At 39.3% G+C, this 21,136-nt stretch overlaps 1 protein-coding gene across 4 annotated transcripts in view; it reads left to right on the top strand.

Moving 5' to 3' along the window:
• Positions 1 to 21,136, top strand: part of ST6GALNAC3 (ST6 N-acetylgalactosaminide alpha-2,6-sialyltransferase 3) — a 535,005-nt gene that overhangs the window by 230,267 nt on the left and 283,602 nt on the right. The gene's annotated exons all lie outside the window — the stretch shown is intronic.

The following is a 21,136-nucleotide window of genomic DNA, read 5'->3' as shown; positions in this document are numbered from 1 at the left end:
CTGATTTTAAAATTCTCCGTGGTTGCCGAGATAATGGGATTTAAAGAGTTGCCAAATTTAAAGGGGTTAACATCATTTAAATCCTGTAATCACTGAACCTCTAAATCTTTGTAGCCAGTCGGTAGCACAGGAGAGGATGGAGGTATATGGACAACTAGAAAGTATGCTACACTTTTCTAGTAGCACTTTTGCAAGCCAAGATTTGCATTTTAGAGCGAAGTAAAGAATTTGCATTTTAGAGCCAAGTAAAGAACCTCCCAAAATGTGTGAAGTGTGTAGAAGTGGTTAATGACATTGTTTTTACTATTTGTTTCTATGGAGTGCGGTAAATGTGAGGTTACTATTCCTAGATGCAGAGTCCAAGCCTGTTTGATTGTTGGTGACAAGGGTACAAGTCATCCGTATGTCTATGTCACTGGGAAGAGTTTTGGATCAGATCCCATCGACAGGTCATTTTGTAAAAATACTAGAGAGGAGGGGCTCCTGGGTGGTTCTGTGGGTTAAGCGTCCAACTTCGGCCCAGGTCATGATCTCGCAGTTCTTGGGTTTGAGCCCCATGTCGGGCTCTGTGCTGACAGCTCAGAGCCTGGAGCCTGCTTTGCATTCTGTGTCTCCTTCTCTCTCTGTTCCTCCCCTGCTCATGCTCTGTCTCTCTGTCTCTCAAAAATAAATAAAGGTTAAAAAAATTTAAAAAAAATACTAGAGAGGAAACTTAGGTATAGAATGCTGCTACTGTCCTGAGAGTTATTCTTAGCATCCGGGGAGGGACACTTAATGCTGGCTTGATCTGTCGTCTTGTGTAGGCAATATCATACCTGAGTCACTGCTTCTGGCTAATTTGATTCTTTGAAAATTGTTTCTGTACCTGCAGGGTTTACAGGCTTTTTATTAGACCTTTATAGTAAAAAGAAGAAAGCACCTTTAATAACATATAAATTCTTAGGAGTTTTGCTTGATGTTTAACCTTTAATTGGTTTTAAATCAATTTTTTAAAAAGTGTCCATTGCTTGAATTTGTTGAGTGTCCTAATAAATCGATTACCTATATAAAAATGTATCTCTTAGAGAATAGTTTGTGTCACTCTTGTCTTTTGGTACTTTCAATTTTGTCTGTCATTGAATATTCTATAACTACTGGATTGTGTTGGTCATTTCACAGGTGCCTATCACAGGTAGAAAATGAAACATGTGAAAAAAGTGTCTTATAAATTACTCTTGTGAGGGAAATCCCACCAAATGTTAAAGACCCTTTCATTTATCCAAATATTAATGGCTTCGGGGCACCTGCGTGGCTCATTTTAGCATCCAACTTTTGATTTTAGCTGGGGTCATGATCTCAAGGTTGTAAGATTGAACCCCATGTCTAGCTCCACCTGAGCATGGATCCTGCTTAAGATTCTGTCTCCCGGGGCGCCTGGGTGGTTCAGTTGGTTGAGCATCTGACTTCAGCTCAGGTCATGATCTCACGGTCTGTGGGATCAAGCCCCACGTCAGGCTCTGTGCTGACAGCTCAGAGCCTGGAGCCTGCTTCAGATTCTGGCTCCCTCTCTCTCTGCCCCTCCCCCCGCTCATGCTCTGTCTCTCTCTCTCTCTCTCTCTCTCTCTCTCTGTCAAAATAAATAAACATTAAAAAAAAATTAAAAAAAGAAAAAGATTCTCTCTCTCTCTCTCTCTGTCCCTTCCCTGCTCCTGCACGGGCATGTGCACACACTGTTTCTCTTAAGAAATAAGTAAAAAAAATAATATATATATATATAAATATATAAAATAAACAGATATATATTATATATATTGGATTTTGGACTGTTACTAGAAAACTGACCTGAGGATGCAGTTATTTAATTAACCACATCAACCAGGCTACCCGTTGAAATTCTGTTGGTATAGTTTTTATTTTTTTAATTTATTTTATTTTATTTATTTAGTTTTGAGAGACAGAGGGGGGCAAAGGGAAATCTTAAGCAGCCTCCACACCCAGCACAGAGCCACACGCGGGGCTCAATCTCATGACCGTGAAATCATGATTGAGCCAAAATCAAGAGTCAACACTTAACCAACCGAGCCACCCAGGCACCCCTGTTGGTATTAGTTTTTTAATACAATGACTTTACTAAAGAATATTGATCATTTATTTTGCTCCTGCAGAGGTTCTATCTTGGGAGGAAGCATAGTTACTGGAAAGAGTTTTTAAGCCTTGGAGGCACACAGGCATGGTTTACGTGCCAGTTCTGACATGCAGAAAGTAAGCATGAGAACATCAACTAGCTAAGTTATTATAAATGCCAGATTGGTAAAAAAATTAAGAATCTGACAATAGCAGATGTTGGTGAGGTATAGAATGACAGGAATTCTTATGTACTGCTAGGGGCAATATAAATTGGAACAGCCACTTTGGGAAAAAGTTTCCTGTTCTTGAGTAAAGTTGAAGATCTGCACACACCATGTCCCAGTGTTTCCAGTCATTGATGTACCCAGGGGAGACACTCATGGGCATAGGCACCAGGAGGCATGGACCACGTGTGGGGCAGCATTATTCATGACAGGTGGAACCTGGTAGCAACTGAAATGTCTCTCTGTAGGACAATGGCTTAAAATTGCTCTGCATACCCTGGAATACCACACATCAACAGCAATGATGAAACTGCAGCTACGTGTGACACTAGGGGTGAATCTTGCACAAGCAATTTTGAGCAAAAATGCAAGAATAATAGAATACAGAGTGTGATTCCATTTATAGATCACAAGAAAAGGCAAAACTAAATGATGATGCCTAGGGACATATATAGGAGATAAAACTACAAAGGAAAAAAAAAGGTAAGGAGATTATCATTGTGGAAATGAGAAGAGCAGTTACCTCAGAGAGATGTACAGTTTGTGATCAGTGTGGGTTGCTGGGATGTTTACAGTATCCTGTCTTTCGATCCAGTTGGAAGTTACGTGGGTGTCCACATTATAATTATTTATTAAGTGTGTGTTCATGTTGTTTCATTTTTATGGATTTCTATTTCATATTAAAAAACTAAAAATATATTCTGAGCCCAGGTAGGATATTTATTGACCAAGAATCACACAGAGCACCTCACCTAATGTACAGCAAGAGGTAACTAAAAAGAAGCATTAGGGCATTAAGCTATCTAAAACAAGAAATATTTGAAATAGGCAATTTCATCTTATGTAAAGACAAACGGATAATATGGGTAACTTACGTGCATGATAGACAGAGAAGTTCCATATTGTAACATGAGAGCAGGTGATGAACAGAAAATTTTGCATGGATGTTGAAATATAATATAATAACATCCAAAGAGAATGACAGATTTTCCTCCAAACTCAAACAATTTTAGGCTACATTGGGAGGAAAACAAAATTTTGTGGTTCCCTACCTCCTTTTTCATGATTTCATCTTTCCTTCTCACAATTCCACCCCACCCTCACCCCCATGTCTGGGCTTCAGTCTTACTCCCTGATGCTCTGTATTCTGGTCCTCACCAAATAATGATTTCAGATGCAATCCTTCCCAGAGATGGTTGTATTTAAATAAGGCTTGCATTACATAAAGGAAGAAAAAGTCTTCAAGAACCAAAGTAACATAGCTTAAATGGTGGGTGGTACACTTGATGTTACTGTGCAAACAGCTTCAATAGTGACCCTCAAACCTTGCTTCAAAGGTAGCTACATACTCCTATGTTCCTGTTCACTCTACTTTAATCTGGAAGAGGGTCAATAGCCATGGCTTAGCTAAGTAAGTAGTCACCAAGCTGATGTGTTTATTTTTAAATTTTTTTTTTCAACGTTTTTTATTTTATTTTTGGGACAGAGAGAGACAGAACGTGAACGGGGGAGGGGCAGAGAGAGAGGGAGACACAGAATCGGAAACAGGCTCCAGGCTCCGAGCCATCGGCCCAGAGCCTGACGCGGGGCTCGAACTCACGGACCGCGAGATCGTGACCTGGCTGAAGTCGGACGCTTAACCGACTGCGCCACCCAGGTGCCCCTAATGTGTTTATTTTTAATATCTTGGTCCTTGAGGTTTTCTCAGAAGAAAGTACAAGCTTTCTAGAAGCCACCAGACTTCCAAGAATTTTTAAACATGTAGACATGCCAGCAATAATTTCCAGACCTAGAACATCTGCAAACATGATTATTGTTAATGATGGCTTTATTGCCTGATGCTTTAGCTGGACCAGACATCGCTGCCATTAAGCAAAAGTTTTATGAGTGAAAATGTTTACAAGAAAGAATATCTGTCCAATACTGTCTAAAACAATGAGGGGGTGAGATGGCAGAATTTGAAGATTTAGTGGACATTGAGGAGAGCAGGATTACTTGGGAGCAAAATCTGATTCTTTGGTTATATTTAAAATAAGATGAACTCTGGTCCCTTTGGCTTGGCACAAGTGGAAGTATAGGCAGTCTTATAAATCTGTGACAGCCTGTCCTGAAGGCCTCACAGAGAATAAATTATACTCTTTTCAAGCTTGGATTAATGTTATCAATTCACCTAGTTCTTAAATGACCTATTCTCAAGGGAAGTACAAGAGGTAAAAGTACAAGGAATACAGGAAAGATAACCCGGTGGACTTGCTTATATTTTATTTTTATTTCTTTTTAAGGTTATTTATTTACTTTGAGAGAGCATGTGTGCAAGCGAGGGAGGGGCAGGGAGTGAGGGAGAGAGAGAATCCCAAGCAGGCTCTGCACTGTTAGCACAGAGCCCCATGTAGGGCTCGATCCCTCGAACCCACGAACCATAAGATCATGACAGGAGCTAAAATCAAGAGTTGTACACTCAACAGACTGAGCTCCCCAGGTGCCCACTTGTTAAATTGTTGGAGTATTTTTTTCCTGATCTAGACCCATAAGAAAGCAAGTTTTGAAAACTATGAAGACTATTCTAGTGAAGTTAAATTGAAAGAATTAAAATACCCTTCCTAGCAAAACAATGACAATCTAAATAATGCAGTTGGTGATTGCCTCCCCACCACCTTCGTTGTCCTCTGGCCCTTCTCTTTCTTACCCAGTACAGGCTACAGTTCTTATCTTTGGGGGAGGGGAAGTCTTGAGAAGCAGAGAAGTAAAATGAGTTACAACAAACAGGGTGAGTGCTGAAATTCTGAAAGTCCTTGCTGGCTGCAGAACCCAGAATTCCTCATCAATACTTACGTGTGATCTGACAGTAACCATGAGGAAGTGCCAAACTGAAGTTTGGACCCAGGGAGATTTAAGTGTCGTAGTAGGCCCTACACTCCCCCTGCGTCCACCTCACTTTAATTCCTGCCCCACTAGCTGCTCAGATTTGCCCTTCCACGTCATTTACTGTGTTAGTAAAGCAACTCTGCATTTTAATAAGACTGACTTTGGGGGACCCCAGCTACAGCATTATGGCAGAGTTATTGTATTATTATTTGACCTTGGACATGGTTAGAAAGCATATGATACCCAGTGTTTCCAAAAAATCCCTATCTATGCTTGGCAATAACCTATGAACTCTGCTTTCTCCTTGATGCAAATGTTAATGATTTGTTTTAAATTAATTAGTTGTGGCAGATAGAGAAGGTGTAAAAGCCTAAGGTACCGCAGGGTTTGCTTCAAGGCAGCTATTGTTTCTCCCTGTTTGAAATCATGGCAGATTTTGAGGGAAGAGAAAGGAAATGAACTTCAGGCTAGATTCTGTTTAGTTTCTAGACCATGGATTTAGTCATTGTGTTGCCTTTTTTGTTGGGTGACCTGGTGTGAAGACATTGCTCAGAGCAAGCAACCTGCAACTTATTTGCATTAACTACTAGATAAGAGAATCAAGTTCTAGCAATCAATAGGATGCCCGGCCAGATCTTCCTGGTGATTGGTGGGGGTGACAGATGTCTCCCTCACGTCTGATAAGAGAATATAGCATGCTAGAGCTGCAGAGGATTTCTGGTATTTGTGGTAGAGTGCTCTTTCAGGCACCTAAAGATGTGCTAAGTGGAGAGAAACAGGATTTCTGGAACATAGCGATCAAGTTGTAGGGCTGCATATTGATTTGCTTAACAATTTAATGAGGCCGAAATATGCCTCTTTTAAAAATGAGAACATTTTAAAGCCTCAAGTAGACTAAATAAGAATACTTAGGATCAGTTGCTGTGACAGACAGGCCGCACTAGCCTAATTAAAGATGTGCATAACATATTGATGTTGCAATAGAATTTCCTGAATTGTGGTTATAGCAACAATTAAGGCACATAGCTGACTTTCTTGGCAATAAAAGCACACACTCCACAAATTCAAATAAATGTACACATGTAACTAAAGCTGACATGAATAGGCTTTCTATATTTGGGAATATAGGCTTTGGATTTTATATAAGTATATTGAGAGCAATTATATGCAAATGAATGTTCCAAAAGTTTAAATCTGATCAATTTAATTGTTAATTAAATTCTGAATATTCACATTTGTGTAATCATAAAGCAAAAGAAATTTCAACTATCAAATTGTTATAGAAAAGGAAACAACTAAATTAACATACCATAAAGATTACTTATTTGGCATGTGCATATTGGATTCATCATTTTTAAGATAATTTATCTTTTTCCTAAGTATGAGGGCATATGTATATTGAGTGGAGAAGAGATTATGTTTCTCAGTCCAGTTGTGAAATAGCAATTCCCAAACAATGTCTGCATCTCAAGGCCACCTATACTCCAGTGCTGAATGGGAGGGACAGACATAACTGTGCTCTTGGTGTAGGAGAAGGATTTGGATCGGCTGGAGAGAGGAAAGAAAGCAGAGCTGGGGAAAAGAGCAAGATTCAAAGTTCTGAATAGACACTGTCCATTTTCCTTCAGCTCTTACCACTCCCATTTGGCCAAGTGTACTACACCAAAAGTCAAGGTAAATTCCTAAGGTCTGCGTGGATCATCACCTCCACCTCACACTCCATTGATCCATTTCTTATCTCTTTCAGATTCTATTACCCTTGTTGCTAATCTCTTACCTCCTCATTTTGCTTGGCTAGTTACCCAGTCTTTTCGTTTTGTTTTGTTTTAAGTTTATTTGTTGTGAAAGAGACAGAGACAGCACAAGTGAGAGAGAGGCAGAGAAAAAGGGAGAGAGAATTCCAAGCAGGTTCCGTGCTGCCAGTCTAGACCCCAATGTGGGACTTGAACCCACGAAGCCGTGAGATCATGACCTGAGCCAAAACCAAGAGTCAGACCCTCAACCCACTGAGCCACCCAGATGCCCCTAGTTACCCAGTCTTGGAGTGCTCTTACTGTGGTCCTGCTGTCCTGAAAACTATATATGGGGTCTCTTCTAATAATGCTTCCTTCTGTGTTACCTGACATGGGCATGGTATCCCATGCCCAAGAGGTCCCTGAGGCACTGCCATAGGCCTGCATGATCCTCTGACTTTCCAGAGAAAGAAATGAGACACATCTCTGGACAATAAGTAGGCCACTCTGCCTGGAATGCAACTTATTGTAGGGAATAAAAGATAGAAAATGAATTTCATTGGGTAATGATGATCTAGGATATAAATGGGATCCCTGAAAAGGGAAAAACCACACCCATACTTGGCAAAACAGTAACACATACATTATATACATACATTCATATTCATGAAACAACATATACAAATATACAAAAACACATACATATATATATATATATATATATTTACATGCTTGCAATCTATACATACACACATATGCTTACAGAACAATTTATACTTTCTTAAATATAAGCACACAGACTATATGCATATATACTATATTAGATAGTAAAATGGTTAAAATATGTGGTTAGCCAGTTAGGTGTATGTGGTACTCTTGGGCTTGTCTACCCTCTACCACAATCCCTCCCTTCTGATGAGAGGGGTGAGCAGAAAATTCAGGCTAGTGATTAGCCAACCAAGTAATTGGTCAAGAGATAGACACATGACCCAAGATGAGCCATTTTGAACTCTTCCCAGATTTTATTGTTTTTCTGGGTAATGCTGTGCTCTCTCCTTTGGTTTTAGAGCTGTTGAGAGGTGATTCTATAGGTGGCAATGGCTGTGTTCCCTGGAGAGAACGAGACTAAGACACTGAGAGAAGCAGGAATCAGTTACAGGGCTAAAGCAGGGGCATGAACAAATACTCTAGTGCTGAGACCAGTGGTTCTTGAAGCCAGTCTGCCTTCCTCTGTGGTTTGGGCATATAAGCTAATAAAATCCCTCCTTTTTATGTGTGCTGGTTTGAACTATGCTGATTTGGTCACTTGCAACTGGAGTCCTAGCTGATACGTATGTTACAGCTTATAGTTATTTTACAAGAACCACAGCCAAACATTCTGAAGCTCATCTTTAAACAAGGTGTTGCCTGCAGGATGAGAGGAGCTGTCTTTCCAAATCCATACTTCAAAACGCAGGGAGGCTGTGCACGAGGGGACACGGATGTCAGTCAATCAGTCAGCTCATGTGTCCACAGAGATGCAATGCTGTATATCTTCCTGCTCAGGGACATATGTTCAAGAAACTAGCTTGCTCTTTTGACGGAGGAGAGTGAAGGTCACAATTTCCCAATGTCGTCAAGCCAGAAAATGGCCAGACAAGACTGAATACTTACTGAATTTCTAGTCTTACTCAACTGATAAATCATAAAGTTTTATTATAATCATTCAGATGAAATCTTCCCAATTGCTACGAGGCATCATCAGTCAAAATAGATTGATTTTCACTTTACAAATCACATTCGTTATTGATGAAAAATCCATTATCACAGTTTTCAGTGTAGTAATTGGTTCCCCAGGAAGATATAGGGAATTTTATTCATGATCAAACCTTAGGTAGATAAATGCCGATTTTGCCAACTGCCGTGTTAACACACTTGAAAGGGGCCTATTAGAAGTTGAAATTCATTTGCGACAAGCAAAGAAACACAAAACAGGGGCGCCAGGGTGGCTCAGTCGGTTAAGCATCCTACTTCAACTCAGGTCATGATCTCACGGCTCGTGGGTTTCGAGCCCTGTGTTGCACTCAGTGCTGACAGCTCAGAGCCTGGAGCCTGCTTCAAGTTCTGTGCCTCCCTTTCTCTCTGCCCCTCCCCCCACCACTCATGCTTTGTCTCTTTCTCTCTCTCTCTCAAAAATAAATAAACGTTAAAAAAAGTTTTAAAACAAATTGTTTTAAAAAAGAAAGAAAAACCAAACAGCGCACCCACAAAAAAAAGCACCCTGATTTGAGAGTTGAAATAGGTGATAGAACTACGGCCCCAGTGGTAAGGGTTTTCATTCAGCTTTCTCAAGTTCCGACTAATAGCCTGACATAATGACAAGCACAAAACCACTCATCGAGTGGCAGTTAGTATTCACCATGAATATTCATCAATCACCACATATTTAAGAAGGGCTTGCTTAGTTACGGGCCATGTGCTAAGGATTCACAAGAAACCGCACTTAAAAAAAAAACTAAAATTGGGGTTCACAAGGAAGAGAGTGAGATAGACACAGTTACAAGTGTCCTCGAACAATATCACCTAAAGGGCACTGACATTTCAGCACCACAGATTTATTCCACTGCTGTTAAGAATAGAGAACATTCAAGTAATTTCAATTAGACAATTGCACTCAACGTCTGGAAGATAATTTGTCACTAAGTAGATGGCATCAAGTTGCGATTTCTCCAGCCTAATCATTTTCCAGAGTAGACTTACAAAGGCTTACTTATGAAAGAAAGATATTTATTAAAGAATTTTCATTTAAAAAGCAACTCTACAGCTCCTGTGTCAAATGTTATCCCACAAGGCTTGGGAAATGGCATATTTGGCTAATTGAGCAATCTGGCTAATAGAAACATTTTACTATTTAACCAATAGATTATTGATTTAAAAGGAAAATGCAACTGGGGGTACCTGGGTGGCTCAGTCGGTTAAGCGTCCGACTTCGGCTCAGGTCATGATCTCGCGGTGAGTTCGAGCCCCACATCTGACTGCTCTGACAGCCCAGAGCCTGGAGCCTGCTTCGGATTCTGTGTCTCCTCCTCTTTCTGCCCCTCCCCTGCTCATGTTCTGTCTCTCTCTGTCTCTCAGTAATAAATAAACGTTAAATTTTTTTTTTTTTTTTTAAAGGAAAAGGAAATTAAGAGTTCTGGTCTAGCAATATAGCACACTAAGATAGCTGACAGTTCTCTTGCAGTAACACCAGGACCTGCTGGATAAAATAGGATACCTTATTTAATGCCCAGCTTGTCCTTGCCAGAGAGAATGGAAAGAGAGGTAAGCAAGAACACTGATGGTGTGTGGTTTCCTGGGGTTTTATTAGTATCAACAACTGAGTAATATCTATCCTATAGGAACAGAAGGCAAGACCTGGGTCCAGGAAAGCAGAGAGTCAGAGCCCTCCCCACCCCACGTCCCCTTCCACACACAGACCTAAAGCTGGGCCTTTACGAGCTCTGCCCTAGTGAAAGGGGAGGCTAGGACTTGAAAACTGGCACAGAGAGCAGATAAGGAGACTTATTTATATCTTCGGTCCTTGGATAACAAAACATTATCCCTGGAAATGCAAAATGCTAGACCTCTACCCTAGTGGTCTTCTGGTTTGAATTTTACTACTTACATTTCCAGGAAAGCTGCAAGATGAGAAATCACCCCCAAAATTCATCTCTAGCTAGTGATAAACGGGCGAAGGGGACTAAAATTCCTCTGGAGGGCGTTCCCACAACTCAGACACAAGGGAGTCATTAAAAATTATAAAACACAAGGAAACAGTCTGGTTAATGTGAATAATCACAGTTGATTATAATGTATTTCCCTATACCTAGTTGTGGTGTTATATAATAAATGTGCATTTGCTCTCTCGTCCTCCTCCATGGAAGAATTCTCAGTTCCAAAATATACCTGGTTCAAGGCATTTCGGATAAAGGATCATGGACCTGTGTACTTAAGCACTTCACTTGCCATTATCTCTTTCAGTCCTTACAGACTACCTACTATTTTACTGATTTCATTAGTTTTGCAAGGCCCCAAATTGGTGATTCTGTGCCAGTGACTTTAGTTGTCCTGTGAGGGCAAAGGCAGAGGCTGAGATTGTACTAGTCAGAAGATTTCATTACATGGTTTCATAGAGGGTTCGTCAGTTCATCAAGCTAGAAAGGTCATTGGGTCACACTTGCTGAATGCACTGCATGCTGGGCACTGTGCTAGGCTCTGGAACTGTAAAGACAAAATACTTTTTGTCGAAGAGTACAGAGCAATTTTTCATAATGTTAAATGGTGGTAAGTGAGAGGAGTTTATGTAGAGGTTTGTTTCAGCTCTTGAAGTGTAGACCTAGAAAGAAGATTTGTAGGCAAGAGCGCAAAATATTCACTGTAGTGATCTATGTCTGCATGGTAAGTTTTAGGCGACCTTTTTCTTAAGCATGCTTTCTAGTTTTTCTGCACTGAGCATGTATTGTATTTATTACTAGAAAAAATTACTAGAAGTAAGTACTTTATTTTTAAAGCAGTATCCATCTGTGAAACACTTCAGAGCTGTTTCCATCATCAAAAAAATAGAATTTAAAATGTGTAGATAAATATATTATTTGGAGTATTTTATTTCTTATTTTTTTTATTTGAGAGAGAGAGAGAGAGAGAGAGAGAGCACAAGTGGAGGAGAGGGACAGAGAGAGAGAGGGGGAGAGAGAGAGAGAGAGAGAGAGAAAGAGAATCTCAAGTAGGCTCCTTGCTCAGTGCGGAGCCTGGCGTGGGGCTCAATCCCAGTAACTGTAGGATCATCACTGCACCAAAATCAAAAGTCGAGTGCTCAACGGACTGAGCCACCCAGGCACCCCTGTTTGGAGTATATTAAAAGTGAGTACTCTCCTACTCCTTAAGTATAGGTTGCTTATAGTGACTTCCTTCCAAAGAGTGCGATATGGAAAAGGGAAAAATAGTAATTTTGCAGTGGAGAAACCTGACAAACACCCTCAGCCAGGTGAACAAGGTCAACATCAATAGTGTTAAATCATGTTGGTAGTATGTACCCTTGGTGTGATGCCATGAAATGCCACTTTGGCTCTTTGATCATCTCCCAAACCCATAATCCCTGTCTAATTATGAGAAAAATCCCAGACAAATATAAATTGAGGACCATTCTGCAAAATACTGACCAGTACCACTCAAAACCGTCAGGGTCATCAGAATCAAGGATGGTCTGAGAAGCCGCCAAAGGCAAGAGGATCCTAAGGAGATAGGACTACTAACTGTAATGTGATATTCTGGATGGGTTCTTGGAATAGAATAAGGACATTAGGTCAAAACTAAGGAAATCTCAACAAAGCATCGGCATTAGTTAATAATAATTTACCAATATTGGTTTATTAATAATAACAAATGTATCATGCTAATATAATATTTTTTTAATGTTTATTTTGAGAGAGAGAGAGCGTGCACAAACTGGGAAGTGGCAGAGAGAGAGGGGGATAGGGGATCTGAAGCAGGCTCTGCACTGACAGCAGAGAGCCCAATATGGGGCTCGAACTCATGAACTGCGAGATCATGACCTGAGCCAAAGTTGGATGCTCAACTGACTGAGCCACCCAGGTGCCCCAAGATAAGATTTTGATTGTAAGGGAAATTGAATGTGGGGTATATGGGAATTCTCTGTATTGTCTTCTCAATTTTTATGTGAATCTAAAACTGTTCTAAAATCAGGAATTGATTTTTTTAATGGCATTAGATTTTCATCCTGTGTATCTAGATGGTTGGAATTGCTATTAACTGAGATGAGGAAGACCACAGAAAGAGGTGGTTCAAAACAATTCGAAATGTATACTATTCCAGCCCTACAGGAAGGGATGTGTGAGACAAATGCATTGTGAATACATCACTGTGTTCATTTTCTATACTGAATACAAGAACTACTTTTGGAAAAAAAGTATTCTAGAAATAATTCCTGCCGTCCTTAAAAATCTTAGGAAATTCAAATACTTCAAAGATTCCTCCAAGAACACATTGGAAATCAATCTGAGCTTTTAAATTCTGTTACTTGTACTCATGCACTTAGGCAATTTCCTTTATGGTTAATGCAACCCACTTTTTGGCAATGTAAATTACCTGTAGAATTCCTAGGAAGGAAAGGTACAAGTAAATAACTTTTTGGTGGTTCAGGATGGTATTGCATTTTGCCAATAACTCTCATAAAGCTCGACAATGTTTATTGAATTGAGGACACTTACCTATCTTTCAATTATCTTTCCCAAAGCTCATAAGAAAATGTTTTCAGCATGTCCCCAGAAGATAGGAACAATAACATAACAATAATAATAACGATGATGATGATAAGCCAACACATATAGTGCTTACTATGTGCCAGGCACCATTCTTACTATGTGCCAGGCACCATTAGATACACTAATCTACTTAAACCTCATAATTCTAATAATTAGGTGTTATTATTATCACATTTTGCAAATGAGGCAACAGCAGCTCAGAAAGGATAAGTAACTTTTCCAAGGTTACGTTGTCCTTAAGTAGAGTTACTGAGATGTGTATCCTGGCTCCAGAGCCTCTGTTCTTCACCACCACACACACTGCTTCTAGTAATAATAGCTAATATTTATATACAGTAATCACATCTCTGCTATGTAACACTTGAGCATGGGTAAAGGGACTACTTTCTTCCTCAAAAAATGCCTCTTTCATATGTCTTATATATGCCAGAGATAGTCAAATGCTACCTGAAATATTAAGAAAATTTCAAATGTCCTCTGTAGGTGATTTTGCCTCTAGTTTTAATATATAGTGTTGGGCACCTATGATTATATTTTTCTGGTCTTCATGGTTTCTCCCAAAACTCTTGAGACAGGAGTTTCATTTAATTATCCTGTTATGCATTAGTTTTCTATTTAGTCTTTTTCTATATGTATATGTTTATGAAGTTATAATTGTGGTGCGTATAAAAGTTTGTGTATATTTTTTTACATTGCTAACCATTTATCATTACATTATTCTATAATCCTTTTTTGTTTTGGGAGTCCCATTATATATTTGTCTTACCTTTGTTTGTTATACTGAATTCTTCTGTGACTTCCAGTTAAGTTTTAGAAGATTCCTCTGGATTGTTTTAGTGTGCAATCTCAGTATTTTTTTTTTAATATTTTTTATATTTTATTTATTTTTGATAGAGAGAGACAAAGCACAAGTGGGGGAGGGGCAGAGAGAGAAGGAGACACAGAATCTGAAGCAGGCTCCAGGCTCTGAGCTGTCAGCACAGCACCCGACGTGGGGCTCGAACTCACAAACTGCAAGATCATGACCTGAGCTGAAGTCGGATGCTCAACCGACTGAGCCACCCAGGCGCCCCTCTCAGTATTTTTAAATGCTGTTTTTCTCACTTCTTTTCAATATTTATTGCATTAACTAGAGCTTATCAAACAATTGTAAACAACAGCTTCTAAAGAGATTTTTAAAAAGAGTGCTTCTAATTTTGATCACTCAGTATAAAATTGACCTGACTTGGTTTTCTTTACTGTATTAAGGAAGAATTCAATTGTTCTTAGAATTATTTTTCTAAAATCATATCTATATGTGTTAAATTATGTCAAATGGCTTTTGGGGCATCTATTAAAATAACTATGATTTTTCTCTTGAAATTTATCAAGATGACACTTATTTTGAACCACCTTAACCAATTAATTTCTTTTTTTTTTTCATAATGTATGCATTAGTCAGAATTCTTCAGAGAAACAGAACCCATAGGAGGTTCTGAAACAGATTTGTTTTTAGGAATTGGCTCATGTGATTGTGGAGACGTGGTAAGTCCAAAATATGATGGAGTAGGCTAGCATTCCTGACTTACAGTTTGAGTCCAAAGACAGCTTACTGACAGAGTTCCTTTTCATTTGGTGGAGGTCAGCTTTTGTTCTAGTGGACCTTCTACTGATTGAATAAGGCCCACCCACATTATGGTGGGTAATATGCTTTACCCAAAGTCCAATTTAAGTGTTAATTTCATCCATACACAACTTCACAGACACATCCGGAGTAATGTTTCACCCAACATCTGGCCATGATGGCTCAGCCAAGTTAACACAACATTAAGCATAACAGTGTATAAGGCTTTTGATGAATCAATGAATATGAAAATGTTTCATAATATGGGTTATATAAAATTATTCTCCCATATTGTGGATGTGGAAATTGAGACTAAGAAAGGTTATACAAATTGCTCCAAGTCACACTTGCTCATGGTGGCAGGGCTGAGTCTTGAAATCTGGACTCCAGAGCCCCAAGTTGAGTCACATGATCAAGAGCATCCAATGTATTGACATGTTGTTCTTCATATTCATGTTCTTCAATTGCCTATATCTCTCATATGTGACTTGGTCTTGATTGCTTGTATTGAGTTGGATGATGAGTATAAGAGCTGAGATTTTTACTTACAGATATGAGCTGATGTAAGTCAGTTATCTCGTTGTAGTCCACATCTGGGCTAAGTACAAAAGTGAAACTCTCCTCCTGACTTTTTACTCTATTGTACTGCTAGGCATAACAACCACAACATCACCATTCTTGCTATCTTGCTGATGAATTGACTTTATATTTTTCTCCTTTTATTTCTCAAAAGAAACAGTGCTGTTTTGTAAGTTATTTAAGCCCTGTTTCAAAAGCAGTATGGTTGGTAACTGTTTTATCTTGGGCTGCGCTGAGGCTTTTAACCCTGTATTGTTGAAATAATACGAGCCTTCAGGCAGGATGTGTTCAGGATAGCCTTTCAGAGTGAAAATGTTGATGTTCCCAAATTAAAGAGCTCATGGTCTATGGTAATATATTCTCTTGATTTAAAATTAGGTGGAAATTGGTATAGTTTGTCAGAAACCTACTGAGGATGAAAAATGAGGCACAGTTTTAGGTGCTGAGCTGTATGCCAAGTAGCCCTTGTATTTCTTTCTTAAGCATCTACTTCAAAGAGGCAGATTTGCCTTTGATATCTGTGGGAGCATGAATATGAACTAATTCCAGTTGCCCCCATCATCTCCAGAATTACATATTTGTTTATTTATTTACTTACTTATTTAGTGCATGGGTCTGTGGTCAATTTGCTTATTTGTTTCTTGAAACCAGCATGATCATTGTAATTCTCCTTTTCATTAAATAACCCACTCTCAGCCTGTTGTTGTTACCCCTACTTAGAGGTTGGGAATGGAGTCACCTAACATGAGGTCATTCATCTCTTCAGTGAGTGGTGAGCCTGTGTTACAGATTCTTATGCTGACAAAAAACAGGAATCATGGCAACAGAATAATATGCACCATCTGAGCCACCTTGACATTTTCCTGCTAGTAAGAAGCTTTCTTTTTTCTCTTCTGCTTTTAACTTAGAGGAATGCATCTTAAATTCTGTAGGCTACATAATCATGCCCATGAGCTCTCTCTTTTCAATGCATCCTGCCCCTATAACTAGCTTTTTTTTTTTTTTTCTGTAAGTGATGCTAAGTATGCAGAAAGCCAATTAGGAGGTTTCACTTAGGATTCCTTGCTTAAATGTTTCTCTAAGCTTATGTGGCATAACAGCTAGAAAAAGATGTTAGGAGAGTAGCATATTTTATATCCGTCCTTCAATTTCTCACCTTCATGCCTTAGTTCAAACTGGAAAGCTTCCATCTGCCATCTCTATATGTAGAAAATCTACCCATCCCTCAAAGCCCTGTCCAAAGGCCATTTCCTCCATGGTGGTTTGCCTGATTCTCCTTAGAAGTCACAGTTTCTTCCTATGAACCCCTCAGCACTTTCTATTGTAACTAATATTGATAAACATTTGTATAATTCTTCTTGCTTTACAAAGTTTATAGACCTCTTATCCCATTTAATAAATAATCTTGTGAACTCGATATATTCTCCATTTGAATTAAGAACATTAAACAAATGAAGCACAGAGAGATTAAGTAATTTGTTAAATGCCGCATAACTGTCCTCTGTCTTCTGACATGAAATCTCTTCCTTTACCAGCTGTATCCTTTTGGTCTCGAATTATTGTCATCTTCTTAGCTAACCCTTACTGAGCACTTCTTTTTGCCAGGTATTCTTCTAGGTGGTTATATGCAGCAGAAATAATACCTAACACCTCCTTTCCAGATACTCCATCTTTAAAACAATTCTATGAATAGATATCATTATCATCCCACTATTTACAGATGAGTACTCCAAGGAACAGGGAACTCAAGTAACCTACTCAAGATCAGATAACTGCAGGAAGTTACTGGGAGTGTCAGTCTTTCCACATCACAAATATGGTGTCTAGTCAGTGAAAATGCTATGAAAACTCCCAATTGTCAGAAGCCACACTCAGGCATCAAAGCAAGATTGAGCTCCATTTCCTTTGCATTTCAAATCTTGCAGGAGTGCATTCCATAGGCAGAATACAAATGCCATCAAGGACCTAGTCATCAGGAAGCCTGGGAAATATGGCTGTTAGTTTTTCAGCCTTTGCTCTGCAGGACAGGGGAAGAACACAGAAGGTAAAAATAGATATGGAGCACTAGTAGATGATACTTAGCATAGCTTTGATGGTGATGTGAGTCCCTTGGCCATTCCTTTAGAATAAGACCCTGTCGAGATGGTCATGGAACGTTGTCACTCAGATTTGTAGTGGTTTCACTGGACCAGCACAGCAGAAGTGAGTGACCACATAGTTTGATGTAGGAAAAGATTGCTTGTTAACAAGTACTGAAACACAGGACTGAAAAAGGAGTGGTTGCTTTCTACAACTTCTGAGAACAAGCTTATTCTATCTTTAATGGAATATTAGTCAGGCAAACAGATGCCCGGAGGGTTATATCCAGGTGTTTTCCTACTTGCAGTCACTCAGTGCATGTGCAACCATCCAAAGGCTTATTTTTCATTTATTTGTTTATTTATTCATCTATTTATCTGTTTATTTTTATTTTAGAGAGAGGGTGAGCTGGGGACAGGGACAGAGGGAGGGAGGGGGAGAGAGAGAGAGAGAGAGAGAGAGAGAGAGAGAGAGAGAGAATGAGTCTTAAGCAGATTTCACACTCAGCACAGAGCCTGATGTGGGGCCCTATCTTGAGATCATGGCCTGAGCCAAAAACAAGTCAGACGCTCAAGCCACCCAGACGCCCCCAAAGGCTTCTTCAATTTTTCAACTAAGTAATGATTGAATAGAACCTTTGTTTCCCTTTTCCTGCTTAAATGCTCCTTCATTAGCTTTACTTCTTGTTCATAACCATCATCTCCTAAGTTTTCTTCAACTTGTCGATTTAAATGCTGGATAAATTACTACCAGTTGCTCATCTAACATGTTGTTTCATCAGTTGCTTGCAGGTTCCCACTCTAGAAAACAGTCTTAGCATGGAAATGTCCCATCACTGTATCTTCCCCACTACCCCCAACTGATAAGGGCAGGCTTTGCACTGACGAATATGTGTCTTGGGTGGGCCTTTGTTTGAAAAAGTGCCAGAGACTCCTTTTATGGGGAATAAATGTAAATGTAAATGTAGACATTTGTTTACCAAAAAGACTGGTAACTTAAGAATTACTAGCTAATAATCACTCTACTTGTCAGTGTATTGTGTCTTTTCCAATTAGTCCTCTTTTTATGAAGAACCCAGCCTAGAATATCTCATGGATTTTTTCCCCATAAGTGTACTTTTGTGAAGTTTCCTGGGAGATTGATTGGAACACAAGGATTTCAGTTCATGGCATCCTGTTAATCGGTGCAGATTTGTTAAAGTCATTAGTGTTATAAATTTCCTTGTACTTATAGTTTTCTTTACCTGGAGTTAATTTGTTGGCGGTGCATTAGTGTGGGCAGAGTACCTTCCACCAACTCAGTGTTTTTAATGGAGCTTACTCAGTTTAATAACAGTGGAGATCCCCAAAGGAAAAACAAGGCATTTGGCTCAGATTTGTGGGAGCTGAACCCGCTAGAATGTTCTGCTGGGGGACTCATCACTAATCTACCAACAACTGGAGCCTGTATCCCATCAATTCCTCTTCACTGAAGCTAGGAGATGTGGTGCACTTTCTTCATCCAGTCATTTCTTTTATCTTGCTTTTTAATTCATGAAAGAGACACAGGAACATTTGGAAAAGTTGGGACTCGGCAGATTGTGAGATTGATTTTCCTTTGTTGGTCCCCATAGTATTCAGATTTGAGATAAGGTACTTAACTTCCTGGGCTCCAAGTTGCCTTCTATAGAACAGAGTCGATACCAATTCTTGGAAAGAAATCAGGCCATGATGAGTCAGGTTTTCACCATGTGGGGGCTGTGCTAAGTGTTTCAGGGCTAATGGCAGTCCTTTATGAGGTAGTGGATAAGGTGGTTACAAGGTTAGAGCCTGTGATGTGAATCCATGAATAGTCCTTGAGACTGTTCGGTCTACAGACACTGACATCTGCCCATGTCTTGACTTATCTCTCACAGTCCCTGCTCCCCATAGTGCTCAGTGCTTTGGCTGTGCTGAATCACTTTGAATTCCCAAATACACAGTATATTTCATACCTTTCTGAATTTTCAAATGCCTGCCTCTCCCCTCATTTACTTGATGAACTATTCAGCTTCCAGGCCTTTTCTGATAACCTCCTTCTTCACCGTGTGCTTCTGTTCCTTGTGTAGCCTCTACATATTTCTGTCAGAGTGTCTATAACCATTTGTTGCCAGTACTTGTGTGCAGAGCTGACTTCCTCTCTCTAACCGCAAGCTACTTAAAAGTAGGATCCTCTTTAGACCTCAAGTCCCTTCCATTCTCTTCCTGTCAGTGTTAGTACCTCCACTCAGAAGGAAGCACATCCAAAAATATTTTAAAATGTGTGAATTTCGGTGTAGTGTTTATTTCAACCCTGATAGAAAACCAGATTGGTTTATTCAGACACGTGAGCCTCCTCTATTAGAGTACATTCAATGGGTGGAAAAGCTCAGCAAGATTTGTATTTTATAAAAATCACAGGAGGAAGGACCAGTGATCAGAAGATATGAAGGCAGATTTGAGCTCAATATAAGTAATGACTCTCTGGGCATTGAAACCGTTCAAAGCTGGATGCCTAGGTGGCTCAGTGGGTTAAGCGTCCAACTTCAGCTCAGGTCATGATTTCACGGTTCGTGAGTTCGAGCCCTGCATCAGGCTCTGTGCTGACAGCTCAGAGCCTGTAGCCTGCTTCCGATTCTGTGTCTCCCTCTCTCTCTGCCCCTCCCCCACTCACACTGTCTCTCTCTGCCTCTCAAAAAAAAAAAAGAAATGTAATAAGAAAAAATTAATAAAAAAAGAAACTGTTCAAAGCTAGAATGTGCTGTCTTGTCAAATAATGGGGTCTCATGACTGGAAGTATTCATTCCAAGACTCACAGGGATGCTGTTAAATATATATTCTTACATTGTTTTGGAAATAAGTGCTTGCCAAGATTCTTTCTAATCGTAAGAGTCTATTTTTATCTCTATAATTCAGTTCAAATATCATTAAAGTTCTCATAATTTCCAATTATGGAGTTGATATCCATCAATTTATCTCAACCTTCATTAAAACTTTTTGTATTAATCTAAGTCAATGAAACAATTACCTTCTGCCTCACTCCGCAATGAATCTAGCTGTCCTTTTTTATCCATGTTTTGCTTCACTCCTTGTCTATAAATACATAGTAAAATTCCTAAGACTTTTAAAATGTCTTTCAAATTAAGTTGACCAATACTTGAATGGCAGACCAGATGTAATAGGACGTATAGAGAAGTCATGAAAATGATTATGGGAGCTAATGTTTATCAAGTGCTTACTGGCATTTTACGTATATCAACATATTTGTTATTCACAACAATGCTGTGTGGTAGGTAGTATTTTCCCATTGTATAGATTAGAAAACTGAAACATAGAGAAGGTTAATTAATTTGTCCAAGATCATAGAGCTACCAGGTGGAAGAACCCTAGCAATTTGACCTAAACTCTGAACCTGCAACTTTAAGCATTACTGACTCTTAATGAATAAATTTAATAAGATACTATTCTCTTACCTTCAAAGATGATTTCACCTGGTAGAATTAGTGTTTATTATATAATGGAGAAGGCAGTCCTTGCTTTTACTTATTCTGAAGATTTCTTCTTTCAGGTTTCTCTTTGTTGTTATTGCTTTAGAGTATTCTGGCATTGGCCAACCCAATCCAAGCTGGTGTATATATATATATATATATAT

This window comes from Panthera pardus, unplaced genomic scaffold (assembly GCF_024362965.1).
Source record: "Panthera pardus isolate Hobbes unplaced genomic scaffold, ASM2436296v1 HiC_scaffold_11, whole genome shotgun sequence".
Taxonomy (NCBI): domain Eukaryota; kingdom Metazoa; phylum Chordata; class Mammalia; order Carnivora; family Felidae; genus Panthera; species Panthera pardus.
Note: the sequence above shows the minus strand (reverse complement) of the source record. Positions and strands in the feature narration are given on the sequence as shown.